Source organism: Mus caroli, chromosome X (assembly GCF_900094665.2).
Source record: "Mus caroli chromosome X, CAROLI_EIJ_v1.1, whole genome shotgun sequence".
NCBI classification, from domain to species: domain Eukaryota; kingdom Metazoa; phylum Chordata; class Mammalia; order Rodentia; family Muridae; genus Mus; species Mus caroli.
This window is the reverse complement of record NC_034589.1, coordinates 5,924,871-5,942,901: the sequence shown is the minus strand read 5'-3', so window position 1 is coordinate 5,942,901 and position 18,031 is coordinate 5,924,871. Positions and strand designations below refer to the sequence as shown.

Sequence of the window (18,031 nt, the reverse complement as noted above, 5' to 3'; positions counted from 1 at the left end):
TTGTCTGTGTCACCGACAGGCCGCTAATGGCCGGGCTTCCAGGCGCTGTGCATTATGCATTAACCTCCTCCTACCGAGGCCCCACACAGAAGGTTCTGTCAGGCCTCACAACGCAAACCACTCTACATCCCGCAATCAAGACAGGGCGGGCTGGGCTGTAGGGGGGCTAAAGGTCTGGAGACACGGGTATGGAGTGAGGGCACAGCAGATTGGGCCTGCAGGAAGAATAGACTCAGGTAAATTGTGCTGGTGATTAACTTAAACCCTTTGGAATTTTCAGCCCGGAGAGGGAGAGGTGGGATGGTGACCACCCCACCCCAACCACTCTCTCCCTCTGGGTACCTCCCCCCCCCCCCAAGCACTCAGATGATTAGAATTAACCCAAGTTCTATTTTTCCTTCTGCTGGCCCTTAGTCCTTTCCAGACCCCACCAGTCCCCAGGTAGCAGAGATAAACAGAAAATGGCTCATAGAGGAGGCTGGTATGTTGGGTGGGAAGGCAATTATTTGGCAACTCTGTCCCCTTTAATTTGCATTCCCACTTACCTCGCCCCTCAAGCAGAATACACTATGCCCTAGAGAGCCTAGCAAAACCCAGAACCCATAGCATAAGGGTGGATCTGCAGGGGCATCCGGCTTCAATGCAGGGGCCAGGCCTTTTCCCAAAGCCTCCTGTGTTTCTGCCATCTGGCCAGTACCTAGTCAGCCTTTGGCAACAGCAGTATAGACTGAGATTCCAGAGGTCAGGGCCTGGCATAAATGTAGCCTAGAGCAGGATTTTCCTGAGATTATTTCTGTGAACCATACTGGTTCTGTTCTTTGGGCCACCCACCTCCAAACAGCCTATAACTCTCCAAAGGCTTTTAACTTGTCCAACCCCAAGTCTAACAGTTTTCTGCCCGGGAAGGCAGCTACCTCTCTTTAGATATTTCACAATTAGTAAACTCCTTAGGGTCATGGATAGGCCTCCAATTGTTACTTCATTTGAGTTTTGAAAGGAAGACAGGCTGAGCTAGATTGGTCTACGCTACTCCACCCCACCACACCACACCCTATGGATCTTTTTTTTAAAGTCCCATTGGGTAAGCCTAGAGTTCATTTGCTAAATGTAAGACTGGAACACCATGAATGTGGGGTATTTGCATGTTTTTAAAAGAGAGTTAACATTAACAGTATAGCCCACATTACATAAAGTAAAAATGCATCTTTACCATTCATGTATGGAGTGTTCCAATAACTCCAATAATAAATCTAGTAACATCAGCCAGAAAAACACCAGCTGAGGAGGCCTATATAGGAGGCTACAGAACTAGGGTTTCCATTCTATACATACCTGTCATAAATGAATCCCCAACCACACACACAAAGTTCGGAACCCAGATTGCCCCTAATTGTAGGTAGGACCTTTGCATAGGATGCAAGGCCTTACCCGAGACCTAGGGGTGGCCAGACTGGTGGAAGTGCGGAAGGTCTTATAATCAGCAGAATTCAGCAAGGACAGGCAGGTTTCAAATTTGCTCCTAGAAGCTCCAATTTGGTTGCCCAGTTGCAGAGCCTGCTTAGAATCTGCAGAAAGAGAAGGCCTGGGAGTCTAAAGTCCAGCAGAACGTTATAATCACAAGGCCTTTTCATGGGGGATGAAGCTGGTGGGGGAGGGGCAGCATCCGCAGCTCCACCTCGCAGTACTTCTCATTTCCGTGCTGATTTATTTTTCATCTGGCAAGGCAGCCTCCCTTGCCTCGCGCTCACTTGCTCATCTGCTGCGCTTTGCTTTCCCTGAAATCCTCCCTTTTCGGAGTATCACAGTCTGACATCAGGGTCAGCTCTAGCGGGCCTTAGAGGAGGGCAGAGGAGAGGGCAGGGAAGAGCATGACCATAAGCATCTGGGCACTCCCAGATCCAGTAGCCACCCCTTTGAGTGAGGGGCACAAGAAGGGACTGCTTTTCAACAGCTCTCTTTTCCCAGGCAACAATTTTGAGGAACCAGGCCAATAGGTGTGATCCTTCTCCACTTAGGGACCTGAGGAAAATCTCACATTTTAATTCTCAGTGAGTCAGAAACACCCCCCCCACACACACACACTTTTGTGCCTGCCTCTTAGGACTCCCTTAATAAGATATTTTTAAAATCCCACGGAATTGGGAAACGCATCCCTAAGAGATGGAAGAGAAAGCTTTTAATTCCACCAACCCACCGGAGAACCCCGTGGAGTCCAGAGACTCCCTTAAAGAAGAGGGGGTGACTGCCACAAATTACGTCAAAGGCGAATTTACTGGCCTGTTTGTCTCCAGCATCAAATTTCTCCAGCAGTCAGCCTTCTCCAAGGCCCCTTCTCCCTTACAGCACCCCCCTCCATTTTAGCTCTAGGACTTAAAGTTAGACAAACAGACCCCATTGTCAGCAGTCTCAGGAGGCCCCAGGACTCAGGCTCCGTGATCGCCTCCTGGATTTTCGGAAAGTTCTGGACAGTTAATGTAACTTGGACGCTGGGAAAAGCCTGTTCCTGGGAGAATTGGGAGGTGAGAAGAGGGGGAGAGAAGGTGGCTGGGCAGCGAGCCAGGGCTTCTGCGGTGCGGCCTAACCAAGCCGGATGAGCCTGGCACTGCTCTGCTGTTCGTCCAGGCCAGCCCTCCTGCCCATGCCCAGCCCACAGCCGCACCGCGGCCTTTCTGCCTGGAACCGCGTTCAGAGTTTCCCCACAAATACCCAACTCCAGCTTTCCCGGTTATTTAAGACTTGTTTTGAATAAAAGGAGTCGCTTCAAAAAGAAATGTTGCTGCAACACACAACCAGCGGCCTTTCCTCCAGCTGTGTCTGTAACTTGCATGCGTTCAGTCTAATAACTTTTAATGTCTAGCCCTAAAACGTCTTTATAAAAAATAGCTTTACAGCATAATAGTCCAGGTGTCTTTCTGCTTGTTACCGGAGATTAAAAAAATGTGTAGGTTAGCTTTCAGAGACACCCCCCTCCGCCCCTCAAGAAAGACCAGGTTAAAAAAAAAAAAAGGCATACATTCCATTCTGCAGGCGCAGGTTCTGGAAGCATTAGCGGCACAGCACAGCTAGGCACTACCCACTGGCCTGCCTCTCTTTTGCATCAGTTGTTACAAGCATCTCTGGAGCATGAAGATTTAATTCTGTTCAAAGTTTCGGGTTTCAAACGGTAGAGATGTTTCACTTCTGCTTTGAGAAGGGCTGTTTTTATAACTATGCTGAGAACTAAAACAATGAATAAAATTGCACCTAATATCAGTCCCAAAGTCAGTAGTGGGTGTCATTTTTAAAAGGAAAAATATCTTCTAGCTAGAGATGAGATTCCTTGGCCTTGACCTTGACTTAATAATCAACTTGAGATGCTCTTAATTCATTGTTGGCGTGTAGACGCTCTAGGATATTTAAAAACTTTCCGAGTGGGGTTACTAGCCACTTCCATTTCGGACTTAGGTTCTCATCAAGCTTTCACCATCCTGTCCCTAGGCAGAAGACATACTCCAGCCCGTCCCAGAATCGAAAGACCCCGTAGAAGCACCGAATGGGGTAACCTTTTGGCCTAGGTGTCAGGGCTCCCAGCCTGTGTGCCTTGACTTCCCTTCCCGCCAGCTTTTCAAACTGGAGCGGGGGTTCGTCCTTGAGGCTCTGCATTCCGGGGAGGCCGGAACCTCGCTTCTCGGCTTCCCCCTTTCGCTTGCCTGCCCTTCCCCGCCCCCCATAACCCCCTGGCGTCCAGAGCTGCTCCTGGTGCGTAGGAGAAGCTCGATACGTGTCAATTGAATTGAACTGCTGCGGGCGCAGGCTGTACACTGCCGCCGAGCCTTGATCTGCACGACGTTACCGAGTGAAAATTTATGGGCTGAACGGTGAAGCCAAAAGTTGTTCCTGGCCAAGTAAAATAAAACGCGGGAGATAGTCTCACGAGGCCGAGGTGAGAGACGAGGGCAGACCTTCTAGCCATCGGAGGTCCGGACCGTGAAATGCTTAAGAACTGGGAGAAACTCAGGCTCATCCCAGTTCCCTTTATGGTCCTCCCACCCCCTTGTGTCCCCAAGAGCAGCCCCCCACCTCAACACAATTCCCACACAATTGAAATGTCCGGGGAGCAAGGGCGCGGAACTGCCACTGTTGCCGGTGGTGGTGTTTTCACGTAGCTCTTAGCGCCTTAAGGGGAAGTAGCTCCTCTGGGAAGAAGGGGCGAGGTGCGGTGGGGGTGGACGCCCACGCGCACTCAGGCTCTGCTGGGCTGGCTCTCGGAGGGGCCGCTAGGCCGGGAGAGCGCAGCGCTGGTGGCGAGAGGAGGCAGTGGCGCCTGCCGCTGGGGTTTGACAGCTTTGGCTGAGAGGAGTGCGAGGCGCTTTATGGTAATTGCGGTCCTCCACTGGCCTTCTGGGTAGCAAGGGGAGTCTCGGCGCGCGGCAGGGAAAGCCTCCCCCGCCGCCCCCCATTCTTGGGGCTGGGGATTTGTTTGCCAACCTAGCCGTCGCCGCTGCGGAGTCGGTCTCCACTCCCCTAGGACGTGAGCCCTGGCTGGGCGTGAATGTTAACTCGGCCGGAGCTGGGACGGAGAGGACAGAGGGCGGTAGAGTTGGGGAGGGGGGGGTTCGAGGACACGACCCGCCACCCAGGTGGTTTGGGGTTCAGATGTGGCGAGGCCCCAATGCACCCGGCTGGGAATCCGTGAGGGCCGGGGAAAGTCGGGCGAACCTTTCCTGGGGAATCACCCCCTCCCGAAACCCCACCGCGGAGGCGCCGCAGCGGAGGGTGAGCAGAGACTGGGGATCTCAAACTTGCGAGAGCTGGAGGAGGCGGCGGCGGCGGCGGCGGCGGGCGGGCGGGGGGGGGGGGGGGGGGGGCGGCTGTCGCTCGAGCGCTGCGCCTGAGGGGGGAGGGGAGGCGGCTGTTGGGAGGGAGGGAGGGAGGGCGGGCGGAGGGAGGGGGAGGAGGAAGAGGAGGGAACCTGGGAGGGGGGACGCGTTGGGATCGCGGCGTGCGGCAGCAGACGGAGCCTGAGCTCCCAGCGGCAAGGTGAGGCAGAGCTGCGCTCCGGGCCGAACGGCGACAGAGCTCTTCGGCCGAGGGGGAGACGCGCCGGAACCCAGAGCACGACCGAGAGCGGGAGCGAGGCGGGCGGCGGTGGCGGAGGGGGAGCACGCGAGCCGCCGGGCGGAGAGCCCGAGCCGCGCTGTCGCCGCGGAGGGACGACTTGGCCAACACACTCGCTCACACACACTCACACACACACCCAGCCCGAGCGGGCGCTCTCGGCGAACCGTCAACATGGCGCTGGGGCTCTTGCCCGAGCGCGGGCGGCAGCGGCGGCGCGGGAGCTGCTGAGGGTGACAGAGCCCGGGCCAGCTGCGGGAGGAGAGGATCGCGCGGGGCCGTCGCCACCTGCCCTGAAGCTCGCAGCCCGCCCCGCCCCGCCCCACCCCACCCCCACGCGGCCCAGAGCCCACCCCTCCGCCGGGCCGACCCCGAGGGCAGCAGAGCGGCTGCAGTCGGCGGCGAGCGAGCGCGGCGCTGGGAGTGGACTGCGGGCACCAGAGGAAGCCAAACTTTGCTGCTCGCTGCGCTTTCCCGGCCGGGCTCCTTCACGTAGCCGCCCTCTCCCGACCCCGCACACGTCCACCCAGCCAGCCGCCCCCGGATCTTCCTCGCCGCCTGGACTCCGCTCCGGGGAAAACTTCAAAGCGCCGGATCGCAGGGCTCCCTGCCTACTTCCCGACTGGGGATTTCAGGTCAGTGCCCGGAACACCTTTCCCCGGGGGCCGCGGGCGGGCTGGCGCGCCGGGGACTGCAGCCGACCTCCTCCCTCCGAGGGTTTCTCCTCCGACTTCGGTAGACCCCCGTCGGGAGGCTTAGCTACCTTGCTCGCTTTCGTTTTTACATCAGAGCTGCAAGTTATTAAAAATGCAGCCAACCCAAGCGGCCCCCGCATGGGCACCAGGGAGGGAGGGACTCGACGGAGGACCTGCCGCCTCCCGAGGGGTTGGGAGGACCGGGAGTTGAACGAGTGGAAGTTTGCAGCCTCTGTTTGTCTGCGCGGGAGCGCGGTCGTCGCCGAGCGTCGGGAGTCAGGCGGGGGGGGGGGGTGCTGGGCTGGAAGCTGGGAACCTCGTCTCGGCGTTACCTCGCTAGCAGGAAGGGGAGGGCGGCGGGTTCCCGTCTGCTTTCTTTTTCGACTCGGAAAAGAACTGTAAAAACCCCCAGCCGCCGCCGCTTCGTCTGGCCTCTCCTGGGGCCCGGCGGTGCCTCCGAGTGGAACGCCGGCTTGAGCGTGCGCTAGTGTGTGCGGCGGGCGCCTCGGACCGAGCGGAGCTCGACCTGCCGTCGTCGCTCAACTCCGGAGGGGAGTCCCGGGTTTTTTCTTGGCTTGCCCCAAAGCGTGAATCACGTGGAATAACGGGGGGGGGGGACTACTAGGAAACCGCGGAGAGCCGGAGATTTCGGAATGGGCCAGTCCAGCGACCCGTCAGGTCAGATGCATTGTTTTGTAAATGTTCTTTTAAGATTCTAATTCGACCCCCCCCCTTTTCCTTCCCTTCCCTTCGGGAGGCGTCACAGGCAGGTTTTAAGTTCGGAGCCTCCTGGAACCGGTGTAGACTGCTTGTTTAGGGACGGCGTGGGGGAGCGAGCAGAGCCCTCGGCCCTCCGCTAGGCTGTACGGAGCCTGGTGGGAAGCCCTGATGGGCGTGTGAAAGTCTGCGGCCGGGGGAAGTTGGTCCCACTCGGAGGGCGGGCGACGCGGGGGCTCCAGGCGAAGAGGAACTCGCGCACCGGGCGCGATCCTCGGCTGAGGCGGGGAGGGCGAGGCGGCACAGGGCCAGCGCTTGGAGCAGGCGGGAGGCTGCGCTACGGAGCCGCCACAAACCCGGGGGCTGCGGGCTGCGGCGAAGAGCGCCTGCTATTTTCGAAGAGAGCCTCGGAGCGCCCTGAACGGAGTAGGGCGGCTCGTGGCACGTGTAGTCCCGGCGGACTTCTGGCTGCCCGGCGGCTCAATGGAACACGTACCCTCGTCCCGAAGACCACCGAACCTGTCCCCTTAAGGGTAGGCCGAGGCCGAGCCAGGCTTAATTTGCTGTTAATGAATCTTTTCCAGAAAGTCTGCGACCTCCAGCTAGACTCTGAATGCCCGCGCGCGAAGGCGCGCGCCGCCGGCGTCTAAAGGGTGGGGGTTGGGGGAATAGAAAAGCGAAGAAGGAACTGGAGGAGGGTTATGTTTATTTAAAAACAAACCTTAAAAAGAAACCAGCGCGCCTCAAATAGGTATTCGTCCTGCCTGGTTGCGTCTAGACTAGACAGTCCGGGGTTTTAACTGTAACCCCCTCCCTGCACACCCTTATTGAGAGAATGCTAGGGATGAGTACTGCTATTTGGTTCTAAGGTTAGTTCCTTGGACGGAAAAAAAAATCCTTTAAAATGGGCCGGGAAGAAAAAAAAATGAGGAAATAGCCCACGAGGAAATAGCCCACCCCAGAAGGTGGTGGGTGGTGAGCAGACAGACTTGGGTATTTCTAGCCATCTGACACTTCTGTGGCATTGGAAACGGACACCACCACCGGGAGAGATCGACCTGTACACGGTACTGGATTTTGCCAACAGAATTGTTTGTGTGGAAGGTATTTCAATTGTCGACCTCAGAGACACCTATATGTGGACTCTTGGGGAATACTCTCTTCTCGACCTTTCCCACTCCATCCCCGACTAGTTACCTGGTCTGGGTTGCAGTGTCGCCTCTGGTGTTTATTTGGGATTGAATTGTGTCGTGTAGACCTACGCGGAGCGCGGATGATTAATATGCCGTCCAGGTTTAATCTGAGGCTGGCCTTTAGTGTGCGGTGTACACCACCACGTATGCGAATTGCCTGCGGTGGTTAGGGGATCACGCGGGTTTCGGTCACCAGGCGCTGGGCGGGTAGGTCTGGACTGGGGCTCGATCGGCCCCAGCTCTCTCCTTTGAGGCGCTGTCACCAGTAGGTGACTGAGAGTTAATTAGGAAGTGTTCTCTGGATCAATGGGCCGCACAGCTCATTAGCGATTCTTTCCAGCCCTTTGCAGGGCCGGCCTGGCCTCCGCCTCCCACACAGCCCGGGCCCCCGCAGTCCCTGCTGCGGAGAGTGCCGCTGGGAAGTGGGGAGGGGTGGTCAGTGAGGGACAGCGGGCAGGCCAGAACAACTTCGCAGGGCCGTGTGTTGCGTGCGCCGCCGCGAGGTCCCCACAGCCCGCTCTTTCTTCCTGCTCGCGGCCGCCTCCACTGTGTCTTTAACTCGCTCTAGCTCGCTTTGCTGCCTGGCTGCTCCTCCCCGCCTCCCTCGCCTATCTCTTGTTCTCTAAGCACGACGCCCGTGCTCCCCGCCCAGTTTGGGATTAGACAAGATAAAAATAGGACTGCCCAGCGCGCAGAGCTGTGACAGTGCCCGGGTAGCCGGGCTGATGCGAGCGCAAGGGGTAGGGTCTGGGGAAGACTAGCAGGGTGCTCGGGTCGGCCAGATTCTTATTGGATCTTCACCTCCTACCCCGCAGGCGCCGTCACGCTCGCTGGACTCCTTCCGCTGTGAACCGTGCGGGCCAGGGGGACCTGAGCAGGGTCTCCGCACTCTCGCGGGTGTTGTTGGTGTGCGGGTGATAGATCGGTCTAGACAAGCATGCAGACTCCCTCCCGGCTGAAGGACGGGGGGTGGGGGGCAGTGGAGACAGCAGCCGACTCCGGAGAGCTGTGAGCGAGCAAGCTAAAGCTAGCCTGCCGGCCCAGCAAGCCAGGCTTGCTTGCCTGGTGGAAGGCAGATTGAGGGGGTGTCTCTTAACCCTTTAAGTGCGGTAAATAGTTTAATGGGGGGAGGGACAACGAGTCTTGTAAAAGTGACTTATTAGAGTGGTCTGCGGGGTAGGGGCCTGGGTTCTAGACCCACTCGTGTTTTCCTTTCTCTTCTGTGTGCATCCGCCCATTCTTTCACAAATTGAATGCAGCTGCTCAACAGAGTACAAGCTTGACCTAGTATTTCTGATTCTGGGAACTTTGAACACAAAATGGGCACCCTCACCTAAGAATCTGAGTTTCTGAGCAGACTATATAGACCTCTCTGTTTCCAATGGGGACCTGAAGTGTGTAGGGGGTTACTCAAAGTGAGAGAAGGTCTCTCTGACCCAGACTCCTCCAGATTAAAGCCCCCCCCCCAGCCTGAGATGCCAGGCCAGTAAATACACCATGTGTGTATTGGTGGCAGAACATAGCATTCCTTGAGTTGTCCATAAATACTTAACCACGAACTTGTGAATAGTTATAATCAGACATGTGGGAGAGACAATCCAAATCGGAGATGGTCTGGACACTTAAAAAAAAAAACAAAAAACTATCATTTGTGTATCGATGACCTAAAATTTACTGCAGCTCACCATAAGTTAGTGTAGTTCTATTCAGGACTGGATATTGATAGGTAGGTTCCCCCTATAAAGAATTAACTTATTCCCTCCCTTCTTTTCCCCTTAAAAATGTGTGGCCTAAGGTTCCTCTGTTTACATTTAAACTGCAAGGCCATGCTGGTCGGGCCAGGAAATGAATTTCATTATATGGCTAGCCAAAGAACCTAAACAGTAGAAAGGGAATCTCAGATTAAGATGTATCTCTGAATGACAAGTGCTGGGACAAATCTAGAGACTTTGGTCCCAATGTCCTAGTAGAAGAGATGCCTAGGAGATAAAGAACTAGACAAGAGCAGAGTAAACACGGGTATGTAAATGTAGAAAATGTATAGTGGTATTCTAAAAGAAAAACTGTAGATGTCATGAAACTGGAAAGTGGGGCAGAGTTTCTATGTGTTGCAAAGACAAAACCCATTTAAAGAAGTAAAGAGGATCACTTGAGCAAGCACAAAAGGCACGCATATGCATACATACCCTGTGCTTAGATACAGGGGCCTAATTACCAAGACCTCCCCTTTGCCTTGAGATGGACTTTTCACTAGTGAGACTGAAAGACGGGAGCTGGGCGTGGTGGCGCATGCCTTTAATCCCAGCACTCAGGAGGCAGAGGCAGGCGGNTTTCTGAGTTCGAGGCCAGCCTGGTCTACAAAGTGAGCTCCAGGACAGCCAGGGCTACACAGAGAAACCCTGTCTCGAAAAACCAAAACCAAACCAAACAAAAGAAAGTAAGACTGGGCAACTCTATTGACACATTCTCGTAATGTGTTTGGGCAGTAGAAAATGGCAAAGCAGCCTTCCAAATAGGTGGCAGGCCCTCGGTTAGGATCACTTCTAGTTAGTTCTTGCCCTGTTGGCTAGGTAGCAGGAATTCCAAAGAGGCTGGGAGTTCTTGACCTTGGAGAGGTGAGGGAAAAGGCAGCAGTAGTGGCCAGGACAAAGATGTAAGGGTGTAGTAAATTTGGTGAAGGTGGAGCAAGGCTTGGACTGACAGAGAGAATTGACAGAAGGATGCCCTCTGGGAAGAATAAGGGGGAGCAAATGCTTTTATGTTGGTATGCTTTCTTATATATTTTCTCTCCCTGCTGGAAGAGACTCTGCCTGGGACAGCCAGTGCAGGGTGCATTAGCAGGCACCTCGGTGACCCCAGACATGTAAACTCTTGCTAGGGTTCAGTTTGCTCGGGCACTTATTTGCCGGGTCCCTCTTTGTCTAAGCCCAGTCAGGAATTCCAGTTTTTATTGGGAAGATCACACTTGGGTAGAGCCCAGGCTGGGTGGGGCAGAGCAGAGCTGTGCTTTGAGGAAGGCTGGCAGCTTCCTTAAAGGCCCAAATGCCCCAACCCTAACACAGGCCTCAGGAGCAACCAGTGGCCCTTAGCAATGCCACCCTGGTTTCTTGAAGGATTCACTGTTCAGACTCCTAGCCAGGCAGGATCAGGGAATCAAATGTGCCAACCTCTGGGCTGAGTCCACCGCTCCAGCTAGGAAGGCCCTTTGTTAGGTCCTAATGTTTTAGGAGTCAGATGAAGAGTGTAAATACAAGTGTGTTTGCTTAGGAGTCTCTTGGGACACTCTGGATCTGGTCTAGAGGGGGTCTCTCCCCAAATTAGGCTTTGGTTGGCCACCATCAGAGGAACTTGGTCAGTGTTGATGGCCAATGGGATTCTCTCTCTCTCTCTCTCTCTCTCTCTCTCCCTCCCTCCCTCCCTCTCTCGCCCCAGAGTTGGTCTTCCTGCTGAGCCCTAGGTGGTAGGTCTGGGAAAATCCAAATAAGCAGGCACAGGAAATCCTGTCTACCTCTGCGGTAGCCCAACAGAGCTTATCCCTGGACACTTGGCCTAAGGATGGACCTCCTTAACAGATCCCCAACATGTCCCTCAAGAGGGGACATGTATATTTTGTGGGGTAGCAGTTTTTATGCTCTTCCCGGATATTTCTGAAGGTTCCCATTCTAGGCTGACTGACACTCAATTTCGTGTGTCCTCAATCCATATCCGTGTGGTATGGCCCCATTTATTTTATTTTTTTCAGGGAGCAAGTATCACTAGCCAGCACCCACACAGGCTGGGCTCCCTATGATTAGACAAATGGAGAAGTCCACTCCGAGAAGATCCTGACAGCATAAAATATAATTTGTGATCTAAAAGACAGTTTCCAGTATAATCTCATTATGCACCACAGACTCCCGGTGTTATTTTGTGGAAGGCGGACAATGATCAATTTACATTGACCCGGGGCTGGGCGAGCTTTTAGATGGTAATTGCCATATTGATTTGCATGCAAAAAGGAGACCTGCTAAAATTAAAGACCGGAAGCTAAATTAAACTAAATTTATTGTCTAGGTGCAAACCAGGGGAACTATTGGGGGGAGGGAGGTGAGTCAGGTTAGGTTGCTGGGGGCAGAGCAGGTAAGAGGCTAACTGAGCTTGGGGGGGCAATTTACAACTTTCCCGGATAGCTTTGCCTTGAGATTTCAAAATGTGGGAAAGGGGTCGAGTTTAGGAGAAAGTTATAAAAAGGTACAGTTGCAGTGAAGGCCCTAGGTCTTTTAATGCTAATGGTAACTATAAGGGAGAGGGGAGGTTTATAGGGTTACGGGGGTCTTCCTGCACCCTTTTCGGCATTCCCACCCCGAATTTCTATTGTTTTGATTCTATGGGGCCTTCGCTATGGTGCCGGACATCAAAATCTAAAGAGAGAAAGGAAGCGTGGAGGTGGGGGGAGCCCTTTTCTGTTCCCGCCTTGCTCCTTCCCCTCCCCCCTCTAGAGCTAGAGACCTTGTGGTGGAGGTGAAGGTGTTAGAGGCTAAGTGTCCCCTCCACCTTGGAGAGGCCTGGTGGGTCCCCACGGATGGGACTGTGGGCAGTTGTCTCATCACGATGGAAGCTAAGGTCACAGGCTCAGCTGGATGGCAATTGCCTGGGAAGCCGCAGACTCCAGGTGGCCGATGTTGAAGGAGAGGAGGATGGGTGGATTGGACTGGAGTGGGAGAGAGTGACGGTTGGAGCTTCAGGCCTGCCTAGTGCCAGGGTCAGGGGGTCGCCGCTAGAAATTCTGGCATGCTAGGCCAGTTCCAAGCCAGGCCAGGCAGGAGCTGGAAACTCATCTGGCTAGCCAAGGCTGGAAAGTTTTAAAAAGAGAAAGAAAGCCACTTGCTGGAGGTCTGGCTGGGAGCCAGGTCAGCTGTACCGCATGGCCACTCGGAGTGGGGGTGGGGTGAACAGAGGGAGTGTGCGCTCCTTCTGTCCACCTGGACCCTCTCCCTCATGATGGCTCTGCCAGGTCTATTTCAGAGGTCCTGGTTGAGCTGCAGAGGCTGGCAGGGGTGACCAGATGTGTGGTGCCTGATCCAGGCCTCACTAGGCAAAGGTGAAGATTAGTAAATCTTTGATTTGAGAGTTCCTAAAGGAAATGAAAGCCTGGGGTAGGCCTAGAGATGAGGAGGAAGTGAGGGAAAGGAAAGTCTTCCAGCTTGCCTCGGTGGTTGGCTTTTGGTAGGGACGTTGGGGTGCCCAAAGGGGCCTGATTTAGAAGTCACTTTGCTGATATTCTCTCTTCCATCTGGTCCCTAGGGTTTCCTCTTGGAGCTTTAGGAGATGTAGACAGATGTAGGATTCCCTTCCAAAGGCCCTTTGCTTGATCTAGATAATCGATTGCATGATGTGACAAGTCTAGGGTGGCCATCTCAATCATAGGACCAGTCCAGCAGTCAGCATTTCCCCTGAGAACAGAGAGGCCAGGCCACCTACTGTTTACTGATGCTGGCCCTCCAAGCAGGGCATCTCATTGTGAGAGACTTGTATTATGTAGTGGGAGATTGTGAAATCTCAATTTCAGTGACCTTAGAGATTGCTGTGATGTTTAGGGGAAACTGGGCTCTGGGTTCCTACTGGATGAATTACATAAGTTTCATGTGCTGGCTCTTTCCCTTGCAGTTGACACACAAAGCCTTAAGATGCCTTCTGCACTTACCTGAGGTGAAGACAATATGTGAAAGTGGGGATTTCGAGTGACACAATTAGGCCAATAATTGGCTCCTCTCCTGCAACTCCAGGACTGAGTTTGACCATGGCCCATTTTTACTAGCTGTGTGACCTTGGGGGCAAGTTATTTATGGCCTCTGAGCCTCTGTATGTTTCTTCATTTGTATGACTGGGAATAATTATCTGCCTTTAGGATCAAAGACACTGTTTGGCACATAGTAGGCCCAGAGGGTTAATAATTGCCCTGAATGATGGTCATGATTCTATAAGTTGCTCCTTAGCTCTCCAGTGTCCCAGGGACCAAGGATGCATGCAGGTTAGCTGCCCCCTCCAGGGACATTCCTCTGGTTAGGCCTATAGAGGCTCCTCTCTTTGTTTAGAGTTCTTTGCCTTATGCCTTTAAGGGATTCCATATGCAACGACTTGGATTTTCCCCCCTCTTAAGTGGGATCATTATATGGGTCGGAATTGATTCCAGAACTGGTATCTAGGTGCCGTTTGGCACGTTTTCTAGTCATTATTTCAGAGGAGGGGACCAGAGCTGCTAGAGAGGACCTAGCTGGAAGAGGTGCAGGAACGGCTGCTACAGCAGCCAGAGGTGCTGTGGCGTGGTAGGGATTAGGTCCGGATGTTATGAAGGCTCGCCGTGGTTTTCAGTAAAGTCAGCCAGAGACTGCTTCTTTTATATCGATATGTATTTAAAAGAAATTACTAGCACGAGAAGAAAACCAGACCTGTATGGATCCAGGCCGGTAGTAAGCTACTGTGATCAGGTTCCCTCTTCGACTCCCACAGGGGAAGTCAGCTTTTGATTGAAGCTACACCTGGTTCTTGACTCTCAGGGGATGCCTGCTCTGAAACAGGAGCTCCCCCCCCTTCTTTCCCTAAAAGCCTTTGTGCTGAAAGAGCTTCAGTAGGCATGAATCTCTGGTCCCTCTGAAGAAAGCCTTGCAGCCTTTGCTGACGTTGGTTTGTGAGCAGTGGAGCAGTGGATTTTACCAGGCCAGCAACCCCCCACCTCCACCCCCACCCCCTGTTTTAGCTCACTAGTTTAGAGGTAGTATATGGGCAGGGTGCTCCTGACTGGTGGTGGCTGCAGCGTGGAGCCCAGCTGCCTGGAATCTGAAGGCTCTGTAACCTTTAAAGGGGGCCCCCTCAGGAGGGGGCAGAGGTGCGGAGCTCGAGGACCCAGGATTGTTTTGGAGGGTCTGTTTGTTTTCTCCAGCCTCGGAGAGACTGAGGGTGGAGACAGGCAAGAGTGTGTTCCAGCTTTGAGTCTGATTAAAAAAAAAAAAAAAAAAAAAAACAAAACAAAACCTTGATTTAATTGGAGAAACTCCTAGGCATTTCACAGTTCTGTACAAATGCAAACTTGAAATAGCTCGAGACCTACGTCATTTTTAGGAAAGAATAAATGAAGTACAAAAGTGTTCAAACCATGTAAATCCTTGGAGTTGTCTGCCCTCCCATAAACACATGACAAGTGCCAAGGCATTTCCAGTCAAAACATCCATGGACCCAGCAGTCTCCTTCCTTTGTATTTGTTATTTTATTAACAGCATTTTACACAGCATTTAACAAGCCCAGACTGCCCACTTTCCACAGTGCCTGGGTGGAAGATGGGTGGGGGTGGGGGAAAGTGGTCTACAAACCCACTAGAGATCTCCCGATGGACAGGCAGTCTATCTCTACTGGCCAACAAGGAGCCAAAAGTAGTACTGAGGAGAGAGCTCCCTTCCTATCCTAGGAGTGTGTTTGGGCTTCTAGAATGTGTCTGCTCCCATAGTCTACGTGGAAGGTAAAACAGGGTCTACTCCTGGCTACTCTGCCCCTTGGTTATTAGTGATCTTCAAAGAATGAGTATTTGTCTGTCGTTATTCTATATCCTGGTGGAAAGTTTCTAACGAAAAGTAATGCCTTTCTTAAGTCATAAAATGAGCCTTGTATGATTATTTAATTAAAATCTATTTAAGGACCGATTAGGCGTGTAATTTGCGCTAATAATGACGATTATGGAAATGTTCAACTTAACCAAAAATCATAAAGGAGACATTTTGATCAGTGGGGCGACCAGTAAGTATTCAATGAGTTGGGCAATTTCTGAAAGACCAGAGGCGGACCTCTGTGGCCCTGCACAGAACTGCAGACATGCCCAGCCTCTGTGACAACCTCCGGGGCTGCAGGCCTCCCTATCACAGCCTCAGCCTACCCCACTTTGTCCAGTGGCCAAGTAGGGTGAGCAGCCATCTCTTCCCATCCAGCGCCTCCAGACTCTACCAGAGGCACAAACTCTGGGAAAGGGCTGATAAACCTCAGCGAAATCACTGCGAAATGGCGGTGCTCTTGGGCTTAACAAACTGCACCGAGAAACGCACGCTTCCTTGGCTGGCCTTGGATAGAGCCCGGAGGGGTGGGGTGTGGGGGGGAGCCAGGGTCCCTTGTTCCGGAGAAAGCTGCCAGCTGCTGGTCTTGGTGCGAAGGCGAAGGCAGACACAATGCTGCTGTTGTTGGTTTGATCTCTAACTGTGGATTGTTAGTCTGGCTTTAACTATGTGGTAAGGGGGGAATGTGAAGGCTGTTTACAGCGAGTGCAAATAATGTGACAGCTGTTGGCGCGCGAGCCGCGCTGCGCCTCCTCAGCACTCACACAAAGCGCGCACTATGCAGGCAGGCCCCGTGGAGGAGCTGCAGAGGTGGCCACCACTTTGTGGCTGGCGCTTTCGGATGAGAGAAAGCTGGGTCACATCCCGTCACCAGTCACATCCCCAGCATGCACCTTAAGGACTGCCCAAAGGGTGGGGTAGGGGTGTGGGAGGGTTTATATGTTGTGGTTTAGGGATCTTGTTAGACCGAGGTGTCAGGAGAAGGCCTGGGGAAGGTGGGGGTGGGGCCCGGAGTGTCACTGTCTAGAGGGGTTTGGCCAAGATCCATGAACCTGGGTCCTCAGCTGCTTGCGGCAGAGTTTGCAAGATTCGGGAAAACAACCAGCAGCCCCAAGTAAAGCTTATCGGGAAGAATTAACTGAAGGCCTTTTGGGGATCCCGCAGGCTCTGAAGGCTGTTCTTCCTTTGCAATGGCTCTATTCAGATAAGTTAGAGACAGGAGCTGCTGTGTTCTGGCCACTGTTCTTCAGGATGGAAATGCAAGTGTGTGGGTTCAGGATCCAAAGGCGTTTGCATTTTCCGGGAAAGGGGTGCAGGTTGACTTGGAGCCACACGGTCTCATAAGCTTCCCCTGGCAGAGCACACCGGCCTTCAGCTACAGCCTCCAAAGGCCTGGTAGAAGAGGCACCACCCGCTGGGCACTAGGGTGTTGTGATAGGAGAGCAGGAGAAAGGTGATGGTGAGGACCAGCACTCTGTCCAATCCTGGCGATGCATCGCATAGGATGCATAGATATAGTCTAGAACTTGGGTCAGTCTCTTGGGTGGCCTGGGGCAAGCTGGGAGGAAAGGGTCACCCCAACTCCCCAGGAATCCCGAGCTCCAGCTCGAAAGAAGCCTTCCCAGGATATAGAAAGGCTGTTCCCGGGATATGGGAAACCTTTTCAGGCTGACTTAATTCTACAGTCTCACCTTCTGGGTTACTTTGGCCCTTGTGTGGCCAGCCAGCCGACAGGCTGTCTGAGTCTAGAAACTCACCACCCCCCAGGTAGGACTTCTTTCTACACATTCCCCTCGGGGAGCTGGGAGATGCTTCTGGAGTGATACATGAACTTCGGTGCCAGTTCTATAAATTGGTCTCTTTTTATGACGTGTGCCATTTTCTGTAGGAATGTTGCTTGCAAAACGAGTTTCGCCTTGGAGGAAAGGCGGAAAGATAAACAAGCCTGTAACGCCAAAACACTGGCAGTCTTTCCTTCCTTCCAGCTCCCTTAAAGCAGCCGGGCTGTATTTCCAGGATTAGACTCATGCTTGTAAGGAGGGACTCTGTTGGCTTTTTTCCCCCCCAAGCAAATGCAAATTAGAGAAAAATAATTTTCTTTCAACGATATGCAATGTATTAGTCACTTGGTATCGTGCTCTCAGGCAGGCCTCATTTGCGCGTCTGCCAGCTCGCTCACATCTGCTCGGCGCTGTTGGGGCATTTTAACCTTGGCGGTGTCGTGTCTAGTCCCATGGATCAAGAAAGAGTAATTAAGCTCTGAACAACCACAAAAATTCGTGGGTCCCCATCTATATGGCTTTGCTTTGGGGTGCTTTGAGTTCCAAGGCTGAGTAGCAGACCTGCAATTCTTATTGTTCCCTGTAAAGACCATGAATCTCGCTCTCCTGCCCATCCCAGCCCCCCAGCCTTCCCAGGACGTCCAGGCTCTGCACAGTCTACAAGAAGCGAGCATGCAGATTTCAGGACCCTTGCATGTTGCGCCTTACTTCCTTAAAAAGTTCCTTTGTGTTTCCTAAGGATAGCCTTTTGTATAACTTGTTACTTTCTGTAGCAAATGTGTTTAATTTATACAAAGCCTTAGTGGAAACTGAGTCCTCCACTACTTACTGAGTACTACTACTAAGGCCTTGATTGACATGGGGCATTTATTTAGGATTCCTCTCTAGGTTGTGGGGATTCCCCAGTGGGGGACAGAACTCTGTTAGGCTGGATCAAGTGTTAGGTGGGGGGGGGAGGGGGCGGGGCGGGG

At 53.3% G+C, this 18,031-nt stretch overlaps 1 protein-coding gene across 9 annotated transcripts in view; it reads left to right on the top strand.

The window, feature by feature from the left end:
• Bcor (BCL6 corepressor) overlaps positions 1 to 18,031 on the top strand; it is a 122,947-nt gene that overhangs the window by 73,851 nt on the left and 31,065 nt on the right. For 4 of the 9 annotated variants that reach the window (XM_021152808.1, XM_021152811.2, XM_021152809.1 and 1 more), the window contains exon 1: positions 4,998 to 5,732. The exons of the other annotated variants lie outside the window; for them this stretch is intronic. The gene's annotated coding sequence lies outside the window, so the exon portion shown is untranslated. Of the gene's footprint in view, positions 1 to 4,997; positions 5,733 to 18,031 lie in introns of those variants that run through there. 9 annotated transcript variants of the gene reach the window in all.